General features: G+C 38.1%; 1 pseudogene; it reads right to left on the bottom strand.

Annotated features, from left to right (window-relative positions):
• Positions 1-6,630: 6,630 nt before the first annotated feature.
• The window catches only part of LOC110159569 (protein shisa-9B-like), a 29,622-nt pseudogene continuing 22,323 nt past the window's right edge, over positions 6,631-13,929 (bottom strand).

Raw genomic sequence — 13,929 nt, 5'->3', positions numbered from 1 at the left:
TGACTGAGTTATCCTTTATTATTAGTCTGCCTACATCTCCAGAGTTCTAAATGCTCTGTTTCATTTGATGTGCTGGATTTGTGTGTTAAACATGTGTGAATGAAACAAAATAAAACTCCAGGTATGTTTGTGATGAGGAAACAACATTATCACATAGGTCAGAAAGTAGCATGGGCCCTTTAATAATTTTTTTATATAGTTGTCTGCTCTGACTGGACATTTATTGGTGGTGACGTTTGAGTTGCAGCAGCGGTTGATCTAACAGCTGACTCCTGTCAACTTGTCACTTTGAGTTTGACTGTGTTGAGTGCAGTCCATTTAACGCCTGCAGTTTCATGGCCGCCTCAATCAGCGTGGTTTGATGAGAGCTGAACTCAAGCAAATCAAAGGTTCAACATGTCTTTGATTCACACATGTAAATCCAGAGGTGTGCATTGATTTAGCTGTTTTAAAATTTCAACCCACCCACATCACTGCATCAGTGTTTAGTAAAGTTACAAATGCCAAAGTGCAGCATTATATTATTACCCATACATAAAAAACATATATTTGAGTATTATTAACATTATAGCAGCTCAAGTGTAACTTTGATCTGTACCCACTCCCTAATAACCTTAATAAAGGTCCTGTATTATGTGAAATTGGCTGTTGTGAGCTTTTAATCATGTTGGAATGCTGTTACCTCTTCAAAAACATATTTTGATTTGTGTTTTCATTCATTCACACATGTATGAGTTATCCTGGATTATTAGTCTGTCTCCTGTTACTCTGTCTGCATCTTCAAAGATCAAAATGATCTATTCCACTTTGTGATGTCATGAAGAGGTAGTTTTCAAGTTCACAGGTAAGTTATACCTTTAGTTCAGTTTAGTTTAGTTCAAATCTGGGCTGAAATTATCCAAATGATTCTAGTGAAGGTGTATGGAGTTTAAAAACACAGTGGAGCACTTCCTGTATTACAACATGACATCACAAAGTGGGAGTGTTTTCTGTTTGAGGGAAGAACTCAAACTAAATATGCAGGATTTATGTGTTAAACGTGTGGATGAAACAAAAAACAACTCCAGGTATAAATAAAGCCCATCTAAATAAAGGCCTTTTAACTATATTTTTCCTTTTCATTTAATATTATCAACATAAAAAGCTTCTGTTACTATGTAGACTTACTCAGTGGGAAGAGAAATCAAAACTTTTACTGAAGTAAGAATACCGTTACTTCATTAAATTAATACTCAAGTAGTAATAGGTAAAAGTATGTGGCTAGAAAAGTAGAAAATGTAACTGAGTACTACCCACCTCTGGAACTTCGCACACCTTTTGCTTATAGCTGACTTCCCATATATTATTTTTGTTGTGCCCTTAGGCAAGACACTTCATCCAACTGGCTTAGGATGAAGGTGGTGCCGTGTGTGAGTGTTGGTGTGCAGAGGCCAATAGCGCAGATTGGCAACCTCACTTCCATCAGCCCACCCCAAGGCCACTGTGGCTACAGTAGTTTCTTACCCCCACTGAGTGGAGTGAATGAACTGAACTGTCAGGCATTTTGGCTGTCTTAAAAACTGCTCTATAAACCAAATGCATTATTATTATATTACAATAATATTTACAAATATTACATATTTGAATTCCTGTTGCTTATTTATAGTGTTTTGTCTTTTTACCTGACAATTGGTAGTTTTCAGATTCTAGAATGTGACAATGTCATACTCCCAGATGGGACCAGTCAGTTTTTCCCATTGATAACACTGCACTTTGCCATGAAATATACAAAATGTAAATGCACAAATGTTTTAGCTGACCCCATCTGTGTTAAATAATATTAATCTATAGAATTTTATGATATCTGAAACACAGCAATAAAACTTTGTCTCTTTTTTTGAGGTTTTCTGGCCTGAAGGCTTTTAGATTGGACAGCTGTTGCGGGCCAGAGAAGGTAGAGACATTCAGCGAACAGACCGGAGGAGCAAACCAAGGTGGTAACAACTGCATATGGCATCAACAACTTTGCAGTGTTCTGTTGCTCTGTTAAATTTACCATGACCGTGAGCCACAATGCTGACTTTCTGCCAAGTGTTGATTGATTGATGGGCTATTTGTGTGACTGGATAGCTGCCAGGACAAGCTCACCTATTGAGTTAGTTTAGGAAGTTTTACACATTATATAATTCTTGCACCTACTCACATTTATGTAGTTGTATTACACATTTCAGATATTTGGCACCACATTGTTATTTTATTTTCTGTAAGTGCTAATCAAAACAGTTTCTGCTTTGTCAGGGTGGATGTTCCTCTTCACCAATATGAAACAGGCACAATAGTCAGAATACTCCAGCGAGGTCAGACCTGGACATTGTACAGCTCCGAGTCACATACTGCCCCTTTGGTTGACTCTGACCGGCCCATTTAAAATACTTTGGAATTACAAATTAATTATTATTTATAAATTTACCTCATGCATGGACTAAAGCTGCATTACTTTTATTTTAGAGGTGTTTTTTAATGACATTTTTTGTAAGGCAACCTCACTTTTTCATTGCTTAGTCATAACATATACTCTATACATATACATATACATATACCAGTCATACCAGCTTGTCAAAACAACTGCTTTTTATAAAGAAATTCTATTAATATTATACACAATTGAATTAAGCATTTTGACCCGAGCCTCTACAATATTTTCTGTTTCTCATGTGGCCCCATGGAAACAATAATTGCCCACCCCTGAGCAAGGTACTTCCTTTTCCTCCCTAGTCCAGCTAGGTACTCCTGATTAAGAACTTACCTATTGATACTTTGCAGCTGATGTCATCAACATTCCCTGGAGGTGTGATGGTAACTATAGGCACTGCTCTGTCTGAAGCTCTGTTACTCAAATTAGACTTTAATTTGAGCTTTAAATGAATCTTATCTGAAACTACGACAGGTGAGATGAGTTGTGCTGTAAAACTAGTTTCTTGTCTCTAGTTTTTAGGGTTTTTTTTGACAATGTTTGATAATGTGTGCATTGTGTCGCCAAGGTAACTGCTGAACATTTTATCACAGATATACACGCAGAATCCCCCCGGTGTGATCAATTGTGCAACATGAGTACAAGAGTCCCATCTGCTTCTGTCAAGTGACCCCAAAGATATTAAAGTGCATATGACAGGTTTTCATGTTTTTCTAATTCTGACTTGGTTTGTTGAGATGGAACGTGTGCTAAAAAAGTATCATAGTTTTACATCATTTAAGTGACAGTTTTTAGAAAAGAAAGTTGAGAAAAGTACAAAAAGAACTAGAGGAGAGTTCTAAAATACTAAAATTATAAAGTACCTCAACATACTAGTACGATATCAGTACGAAAAATTTCTTCCAAAATGCAAAGACAATTTACTCCCAAGGAAGATATTTTGTGTGTTAATTTAACAAAATAAAGGTGTTGTCATCTATTTTTATTTGTCTAATCATGTGTAATTTAGTTTTGGCCCTTGTTAACATTATGGTTGCTAGGTAACAGAACTCGAATTACCTCTGTTTGTCATACCTGCTTTCTGTCCAAACAAGAAGAAAAATAGAAATGTCACTAAAACTATGAAAACAGTAGTAGTACTATTAGAAAAACATATATATAATTATGTTAGTGAATGTGTTTTATTATTTTTGTGAAAAAGTGCCCTAAGCTGTCATATGCACTTTAAAGACAAGTCAAATAGAGGATGCATTTTAAATTGTCTTAGTCAAAAACAGTCACAAACATTTCACTGCACTTGATTTTATTCTCCAAACTTTACACCTGTAAGTTTAAGTCACCACAAAACTCCATCACATCATACACTGTGTGCATTGCTACAACTGTTAAAGCCATTGTAACACATATAGCACTAGACTGGAATTGCACATCAGAAAACTGCACAGCTGGCCCTTCTCTACTTGTGTTTCATAGTAAATTGGACATAAAATAAATTCAAATGAACCCCATTATAATAACTTCAATGACTAACAAAGCCCTTTTTAAACAATATAAGAAACCCCATACATTATTTACACAGTGTTCATGTATATAGCACAAATAACAAGTAATGACATTAGAAACACCATAAAATACAAAGTGAAAGTAAATGTCTATTGCTTGTAAAAATGGTGGCCCCTGGTACCGTGTATAATTTATATATCCAGATGTGAGCATGAGTTACAATGCTTTCCATGGTATAGCAACATTACCTGGCACTATAAGGCAGTGTCCATGGAGATGTAATTCCTTTACCTAAAACTTTCCACAGCACGGCATTAAAATGATCTATCTCCATGGAGACCAAGAAGTGACACCATTAGGCCAAATTACACTTCAGATTGTGGAGATGCATTCAAAAAGTTTAGATTGAGAGAAAGGCATAAATCACACATTAAAGAGTAGAATATTACACTTCTATGGGATATTAATTGCTGACATATTTATATCACCATGTTACCTCTTATTCTTTTGAAAATCCTATAAACTCAACATATTAAAATGTTTAATTAATTTCAGGTTTGTTTTTGATGCTCTGAGACTCCCTTCCTCTTGCTCCTCATGCTCAGTCACCGCCCCACCAGATTGCCATCACAATTAAATCAGCAAGCACCCCGCTCATGAAACTACTGCACATCGTGTCAAGTTTGTCAAATTGTAGTGCATGAATGACATATGGCCAAAACCCATTTCAGACATGTTTTTGATGAGGAAACATGTAGCATGTTGTAGCATGATAGAAAGCTCCAAAAAGCCTATTTTGCATAGTACCCCATCTTTAAAAAAAAAAAAAAAAAAAAAAAAAAAAAAACTACACTGTAAACAAACATTAAATAATTCTGATGAAGGGAAAGGTACTCTTGATTTACAGTCCAGGTCTGGGCACCATTGCAAAACAGGTCAATGCCTTGGAGTGGTCAGTGCTTTTCTTTAGCTATCATCATTACCACACTGTGTAATATCTTTGTAAATAGCTGTTAGTAATAATTTTAAGTTATGTAAGTATTTCTAGTTATGCTCTGTTCTTGTTTATTGTTTACTCGGGTGCAGGGCTTGGGGCACTGCTACTGCCACCAACCTTCCCTGGCATGTTGGAAGGACTGTTGCGCATTAGCATTAGCCGCAGAGCTACAGTGTCCTTTCCTGTCTGGGCTCGATACATGATGCTCCGGGCGCTCCAATGCCTTGGTGAATTCCCCCACGATGATGCCAGGAGGACTTCGGACAACACACTGGAGCAACAGCTATGACCTCGACAGCTCCTTTCCCCCCTAAAGCATCGCAAACAACCTTCTCTCTGTGTGTTTTTTGTTTTTGTGTTTTGTCCTCTCCCTCTGTTCTAAAGAGCAGCCGCCCCTGGCCCTACATGCTGGCTCTGGCTGGATGGAGGCTGATGGGAGCTGACATGATGGTGCCATTGTCCTCAGTGCAGAGTTAATGCGACCCCCGGGAGCCTGTCCCTGTGTGCCTGGCCTCATGGCACAGAATGCAAAACAGAGTGCACTGGAGCAGGGCGGAGGAGTGAGTGGAAAGGCCAAAGGAGAGCAGAGGGACAGATGGGCAGTGCTTGTGGAGGTAAAGGGGATACCAAAAGAAGAGTTAGCAACAGACTGCAAAGACTGCTAAATCTAAACTTGTTCATTATGATAGTCTTTTATTATTTGTCATTATAGATTTTCTGGTTGGACCAGTTCTGTAATTATGAATTATAGATATTTATTTAATGTAAACTATAATAATCTAAACACACACCACCTACCATGTGTGTTAATTCAGTTTATTCAGAGTAATATGGAGCTGTTTTGAGTCCCTCCTGAGTGTCTTTGGCCTTCTCCTGGGGCTCCTCCCAGGGGGGCATGCCAGGAACATGAACACCCCAGGGAAGTGTTCTGGAACATCTAAATCTAATTCCCATGCCTCTAAGCGAATGCATGTTGATGTGGATCCCCTGGGTGAGCTTATCTCCCTGACTCTAAAGGAGTGCTGTAGAAATTCATTCTGACCACTTGTTTGGCAGTAGACTTTATAAGTCTGATTATACTGTCCCCTATCTTTGGTCAAAATGTCATTAATTATGAACCTTAAAGTCCTCTAGCCATAATTGTCTCACCAGTTTGAGCTATAGAGGTTTGGTGGGGACAAGATTTTTTGCCTAGATGTATTTTTTCCTGAACAAAAAAAGTTATGATTTCACTTACTTCAATACAAAACACACAATACAAATATTTAAAGTAGCATGTGTACAATTTACAAGTGTAACAAAAATAAAAGTACTGAACTAGTTGCATTTCTGGTAATTATCTGTGTTGAATCTGATCAGCCCTTTCTGCCCTAGTCTCCATGACACCATTATGATCTGGAAAAGCATATTCATATAAGTACAACCACACTTCCAAATGCTGCACTGTCGAATATCAAATTATTATTCCCCTTTTCAGCTTAGATGCAAAGTTCATAGTCAGTAGAGGTATCCATATAGTAAATAGTCAGTGTGTGTATATAATATAAACTAGCTGCTTTGTAGATGCAACAAGGGTTTACATAGCTCTCCTTACTCAAATACCTCTTGGATGGTGTGCATAATTTCACCTTGTAGTTTTAGTCAGTGTCTTTTGGCCATTTGTTGTCCCATTAAGTTCTCAGACAGTCACTTCCGTTGCACTGTGAGTAGAGAAGCTCTTAGGCCTAGTGAAGTGTTGGTGCGGGTGCGCAGAATGCCCCTGGTTGTGATGCCCCTGCCCCGTTGCCCCATAGATGGCGCCATAGGGGTGGCTGAACAGGTCCGGCATGTCTTCCATACTTTCCTTCCTCCTCGTAGAATAGGTAGTATGTCTTCGGTTTGGGTTGTGCATGTGGGCCGTGCTGTGCCCAGGGGCGGAGGTCTGTCTCTGGACATGGCGTGCACTAGGTTCCCAGGCTTTGAAGGCTGAGCTGGGGAGCAGGGGGTTGGTGGTGCTTTGGGGATGGCTGGAGGAAGGGATGGAGATGGACAAAGGGCTGTGGGGGTCACTGTGGGGAGAGGCAAGCGGTTGGTGCGGGTAGGGTTTTTCTTTGGGTTGGAAGGTAGGAGGCGCTACTGGTTGGTACTGGGAGAAGTCCATCAAAGGGTAGCTCTTGTAGTATTTGTGGGATGCGCTGTCCGCTGCAGAGAAAAACAGACAAAAATACTCTAAGAAACAGGAATGCAAAATACGAAACACAAGGTTTAGTGCACTTTTTTAGTTTCACACCAAATGATACTTTGCAGCTGATGTTATCAATATTCCCTGGAGGGGTGAAGGGGGTGAACTGAAGGCACTGCTCTGTCTGAAGCTATTACTCAAGTGAGGCGTTAATCTGAGTTTTATTTTAACACAATCTGACCAGAAAGAGCTGTCTTTGTTGAAATTTCAAGGAAGGACTGATTCATGATGTTCAACAAACCCTCTCAAATACCATTACAGTCACAAGCTAGCTGCCATTGGCCAACAATTTTTTCAGTTATTCACTTGTTGAAAATCAAACTCCTAAACAAGAACATGAAGGCTTGTAATGGTCACATACTCCTTTTTTCAGTTTAAAAAAAAAAAAGTTATTGCGCTGTGTTTGCTAATGTGTGCTTTGTGTCACCATGGCAATGACTATACTATAGACATGCAGGGAACCCCCCCACCCCCCCAGCGTGATGTCACTGCAAATTATCAATAGTTAGTTTTTAATAGTTTGAGGATGTTATAATTTCAGATGCAGGGCAGGGGTTTATGGAACCCTGGGAAATTCGCTGTTTTTGCAACAAATCCATAAATGTTTAGTTGAACCTTATCATGTGTTAGAGATTGGCTCCAAATATTTGCCTCAGTACTATATGGCTCTTCTTTCTGAAGCTATTGTAAAAACATAATTATATAATAATAATACTTATTTTATCATAATAATAATTAACAAAAGTTGTAACCGTAATCTATACTCTATAGTACATCTGATTTATGTAAGCTTAATTAACATACCTCATGAAGAACTGCAGACCTTGTATATATTTTATAGACAGAGAGAAACAAAGTAAACGTGTAACTGAAGAAGATCAAAGACGAATGCTTGCATTAAATTTACTGGTGAATAGCCTTGAGGTTAATGTGGTATTCCTAATGAATGGGACCACCGCAGGCTAACGGGAGACAATGGGGGGCAATAAGTGGGAGGGGGATAGTTGGAGGTAGAGGCTACAGAGCTAGGTTTAAAAATACCCTTGCCCAGAGTCTGTTTCCTTGTGTCACGGACTAGCATGAATGTCACCGAGAATTATTTAAATACATTAAACACTGAGGTCAGCGCCGCTAGCCTCACCACCACATGGACTGTAACCTTGTCTCCAAGTCTGCCTTTTGTATATTGTTTTAGGCACTAACTTTCTTTTCCGTTGCAGGAGCTATTTGCATGGTTGTCATAATAACAGTGACACTGACAACCTCTATTTAAAATACTAGGAGTACCCTGAGGCTTCCTACTTGGCCCACTGTCATTCCATTCATAACTGTTTTGCTGGAGACGAGGTTAAGACTTGATTTGAATACAGCTACGGGCTACTTTTCCTAGATTACAATGTTCGTATTTTTAGAGATTTCTTTTTTGCGAGTGCATCAACTTGTAGCATCAACACAAACACTTCTTTCTCCTCGTGTTTCTGTTACTGTCTAGAGTGGGCAAAACACATTAGTATAGATTATAAGAAGTTGTTGTGTCATTGTGCAAGACCCACCTTGTCTAGTATGAATGTGTTGTGTGAGTGATTAGTGGTGGTCGGAGGCGGTGATAGCCATGCATGTTTGAGTAATTTGTATTTAATGTATTTCTTATTCTGTAAAGCACTTTGAATTACTTTGTGTATGAACTGTGCTATACAAATAAACTTGCCTTGCATTGCCTTGCCTAATTGAGCGATCTGTTCCAGGCCCTATTCAAACCCTTCTTATGGTTAGCTGCAGAAGCTACTACCATTAGGCGAAAGCAGGCGGCTGCCTAGGGCCCCCAAACCTGAAGGGGCCCCCAAACACTTGCCCTCAGTGCCACTAAGGGTTGAGGCCTCAGAGCAATTTGATTTTCTCTCAATATGACATTAGGCGAGAGTAGTTTACTTTTAATCACAAGAAAAATTATAATAATCATATGTAATGGATGTAAACAAAAATGTAAGTGTACTAGCAAAAAATAAAACTACTTTCAGCTCTGGTTATCAAGTAGGCTTCCTAACTAATAAGACAAGTTTCCAATCCACCATAATTCAAATAAATAGAGATGTACATGTCTCAAGAACAATGGGGAAAAACAGACAATACATATATTAAAACAATTAAAACGAAACAGAAAAATGGTGCATTATAGTGAAGACCCCAAACTTAAGTTTGCCTAGGGCCCCCATATTGCTACCTACATCACCCATGCTCCCACATGACAATTCTCTATAAATATATAAAAGCATGATACAATAAACTGTTCACAACAACTTGCAATATGCAGTAGTTTCATTAGCAGGATGCACGCTGACTGTGTTGTGATGTGAAAAAAAAGGGGAAAAAAAAGAAAAAATGAAAACATATAAAGCCTATTAATATGTTATTTTCAGTGAGTATAGCATTTTCTAAACAATAAAAGGTAACATGGTGATCTAAATATGAGAACAGTGTAGCGCGTTGAGAGACTTTTTCAAGTCTGTAAAGTGCAATGCAAGCGTTAGACTTTCTGAATGCCCCATTGGTTATGACAGATGTTTATAGATGAAAAAAGGTCTTACTGAATATGCTTGACTGAAGAATTTGGATGTGATGGAATCCGATGCTTAGAAACAGACACAAAGCACTGCACAATATCTACTTAGTCTGAACAAGTGTTTAAACTTGTGACCAATATAATTTGAATGATAATGCTAAGCTACACTATATACCAACATCTACATCTATATATTAAAATGTTTGCTGGATTTCCTAATGTGACTAAACAGTATTGTAACTTGTATTGTATTGTAAGGATGCAATTGTAGGTGTGTCTAGAGAGGGTGATCTCCATGTTATGAATACTTGTGGTTCTAAACTGACCTTATTGAATGTGAGAGTGAACAGTCATTGCATTGGTCTTTCAAAATACCAAAATTATCATTGCATTTGCTTAATGTGTACAAGTTTGCTCAGGTTTGTCAGTGTGCAGTCTATTCTTATGTAATGTTCTTTAAACCCCAAAACAAAACATGACTACAATTTGTCCTGGTACTCTTTATGCCCTTTTCGAGAGGCACAGTATTTAATTCCTCTCCCAAAATGACACTTTTCTTTAAAAAAAAATGTAGCTTGGAACACTATCTTTCTCCATGTCCTCTACAGTATAGGGATTAACTTTTCCTTTCTTTCTCTGACTACTTTGCACCTTAAAAACGCCATGAAATGTGTGAATGAGTAATATGCCCTCGAGGGTTGTCTCTAAGATTCTGACAGTTACTTTAGGGAAACAGAGCCAACCTACTGTACTCCAAAGGTTAAAGTGTCACTTAGACTTAATATCATTTGGGAAAAACGTACCCACTGCTTTCAGGGAGGCGTACTTGTTGAGTCCCACGTTGCTGTGATTGCTGTGCGCATGAGGCAGCCCTTGTCCAAACGGAGAGTTATTCAAATGGTACTGTTCTGGAAAAGACATGATATAAAAAGCAAGAGTCAATGCATGTAAATTGGCAAAATATGGACAATGTAGCAGAATTATGCCTCTTCTTGTATAATGTAATGTTTAGTACTATGTCATCTTAAGTATACCCAAATAGTTCAGCATTTGTGAAGAATTTAGTTGGAGAAATGCCATTACAATGTTTATTGTACAGTGCCGTGTTGGGGAAGTATAGGAGCCAAGTGAGCCATCAGAAATCATGTATTCCTTTAGAGGGGACATATTATGTAAAATAGACTTTTAGGATTATGCTTATTATTAATTTACTGTTCCTGATTCATGTATGTTTGAGTAAGTCTGTATTGTCCTGCAAGGTTTGCGTAGGAAATCCCTTATCTCCACCACCATCTCCGTACTTGCAATTATTTAAACCCATACACATAATGGTAAAAAATGTCACATAAGTGTTTTTCAACACTAAAAACATGGAAATACAAATCTGCTGCTTGAAATGGAACTATAAAGTGGTCTATCAGTTCTGCAGTTCAAACAGGAAGCTAGTGGACCTATTTCTATTACTAAGCCATTGTAAATCAGTATTGCACAAATTTAGATTTAGGCATGTTTGACCAGAAAGTTGCACATTCACCTATTTTACACTGAAGTTGCCAAGAAATGGGAGCAGGAGATAATGCTATTAAAACACCATGTACACAGTTTAGAGGAAGAAAGTGGTTCCACTTTAAGGAGCAATAGGAAGAGGTGTCTCAGGAAAGGAAGTATAGCCAATTTTCAGTTTTAATTACTTACGTTTTCTTTTTGCCCTGTTTTGAGTATTACAATTTAAGGGACTTGAATCAGGCATATGGACATTTAATTTATTATTATCATTTATATTTTTGCTCTTCGTTATTATAATATATTGTGATGTTTGAGCAGCTGTGTCATAATAATATTCCTTGTTGATGAATAAAGTTTTTCTAAGTCTAAAACGTCTGAAAAGAGTAAGGACATATCCGGCTTAATTAAACAAGTGTAGTCCGTTAACAGTCACTTCACTACATACTTTGCTTCCACACTTTTCAATTGTTAGCTCTCAGTGATACAAAGTCTCTACATGCACTTGTCTTCATCAACTCTGCCCAGCTGAGAATATTACACCCGGGTCACAGGGTCTCATTGTCTCCCTTTTCTTGAAGCGTGCCAGCCCTGACGTCCAATCTCTCTCCTGCTAAATGAACTGAGCCTAATGAAGAATAGAGTGTGGAAAAAGAGAAGAGAAGGACAGAGACATAGAGAGAGATAGGCCAACTCCAACGATGCTAATAGTGTACTCCCCAGGGATCGACGTACACACGCTCACTTAGACACTTGGAAGAAAATATTTGGCTGATTACCCAACAAAATGTTTATTATTTATTAAGACAATGTAGTCTGAAAAGTATATTTGTCAAAATTTCAGAAGCAATGCCACCTGATCAAGTTACAAGTCAAGTCTGTGGAGAAGGGGCCATGCTCACAGTAACAGAGCTGCAAGATAAATTGCAATCAAATTGCAATTAGCAAATCTTAAAGGTTACAATGTTTAAAGTACCCTAATTTCTTCCAAAACAGTAAAGTATACACGTAATAATATTTTTGGTTGCTGTAATATTTTTATTGAAATAAGGGTACTCTTACATAAGTAAAAGTATGTCTACAAGTTTGTGCTTCTTGCATCGCTCCTGTAGTCAGATGTTACAGTTACACTTACTCCTACTTGAGCTGTAGTCTTCCCAAATACTTTTGAAGACTACAAAATATTTGGGAGTAACTTCAGTAATTTCTTTTTGTACTTGAGTATTACAAAAGATTACAAGTATTGAGTACAATTTTTGTCTACTCCTACTGCTTTGGCTAATGTACAAAAATTATAAATAATGATCTACAAATGTGACAAATCCTGATCAATTTGGACAGGAATACCCACAGTTTTGGAGATGCTCTAACTAAGTAACCCTGTTTTAGCCTTCACAAGTTCATATTCTCAGCATGTTGCCCATATTCATTTCCCCATTAGCACCTCTGAGTGAGAGTGAGGCATCAGGATCCTTTAAGCTCAGAACAAAAGGGCAGGCGCTGCTTAATGACTTACATAATATCTGGTCTCCCACCGGGAGGCGCCGCTGAGGTGCTGTGTCATCTGTCTGAGAAATTCACGAGAGCGAGAAACAGAGCTCAGCGGGAGCCCATTTGGAATCTACTGAAAATACACTGTAGGGGCAGCACAACCAGGGGCAAAATGGTACTTAGGTGTTACTATGTACAGCAATAGAATATAAACTAATGTGAGGCAAAAGTTCACTTGTATTTTCCAGTCCAGTGATGGGTTGGTAAACTGGTACATTTGAGGTGGGTGTGTAATGAGTTATATTTATTTTGAAATGGCTTAACTTAATGTAATAATTATTATTTAATTGACGCAACAAAGAACTGATAATTCAACTAGTGTTAATGAGGCAAACTGTCAGGAGCAGTGAGCAGCTGCCATGCAGAGACCCATCCCCAGAACTTGAGCTAGGCTTGGTCAGGACCACCTTAGCTGGAGCATTACTAATTTATTTTTAGTTTATTCAGCAATCTGTTTACAGTTTGATTTGCACAATTAACTGGGTGTGTTCATGTTTCAGAATCTGATTATCTGATTCAGATGGAGGGCAGGGTGCTATATAACTCTGTAGGAGATTTGCTGTTTTTGAAAGTGAACATAATAGTTAATTTCTGGAGGATCTGCCCTAACCTGACAAGTGTTGGGAACTACAGTTTAGCCCTGTTTTAGTCCTGGATATATTATATTATATATTATATTTTAGTTCTTTTTTGAGTATTTTTCAATAGCTACTTTGAAAGCTAAATATTTTCTGACACTGTACCTGTGATGGTGAGGGGAGATATTCACTTCCTAATGTCTGTACTTAGCGTAAAACCTTCAGAACTGAAAACCTCCCTGTGTTTTTGATGCTCCTAACCTTTAAAGTGAGCCGTGGCTGTGATCAGTTGAAATGTGCTCATTTTCAGTCTGTGTAATGAGCAATGGTACTTTTTCCAAAGGCCTCTGTCAGCCATTTTGTCTGTGATGGAAAAACCAATAGTGTTTATCTGTTTCAGTGCAGACAATCCATGTAGTGTTCCAGTCATTTCTGTGGCTCTAATAGACTGCATTTTAACTGGATCAGAGAGAAATTACAGATAATCAGTCACATTTTATAGATTTACTATATATTGATATTACAGAATTTTCTATTGTTGTCTGCCCTTCTTCAAAAAGCTCT

Source organism: Boleophthalmus pectinirostris, unplaced genomic scaffold (genome assembly GCF_026225935.1).
Source record: "Boleophthalmus pectinirostris isolate CB_2022bp ecotype Guang Dong unplaced genomic scaffold, ASM2622593v1 HiC_scaffold_14, whole genome shotgun sequence".
In the NCBI taxonomy this organism is placed as follows: Eukaryota; Metazoa; Chordata; class Actinopteri; order Gobiiformes; family Gobiidae; genus Boleophthalmus; species Boleophthalmus pectinirostris.
The sequence above is the reverse complement of the archived record's forward strand: the minus strand, read 5'-3'. Positions and strand labels throughout refer to the sequence as shown.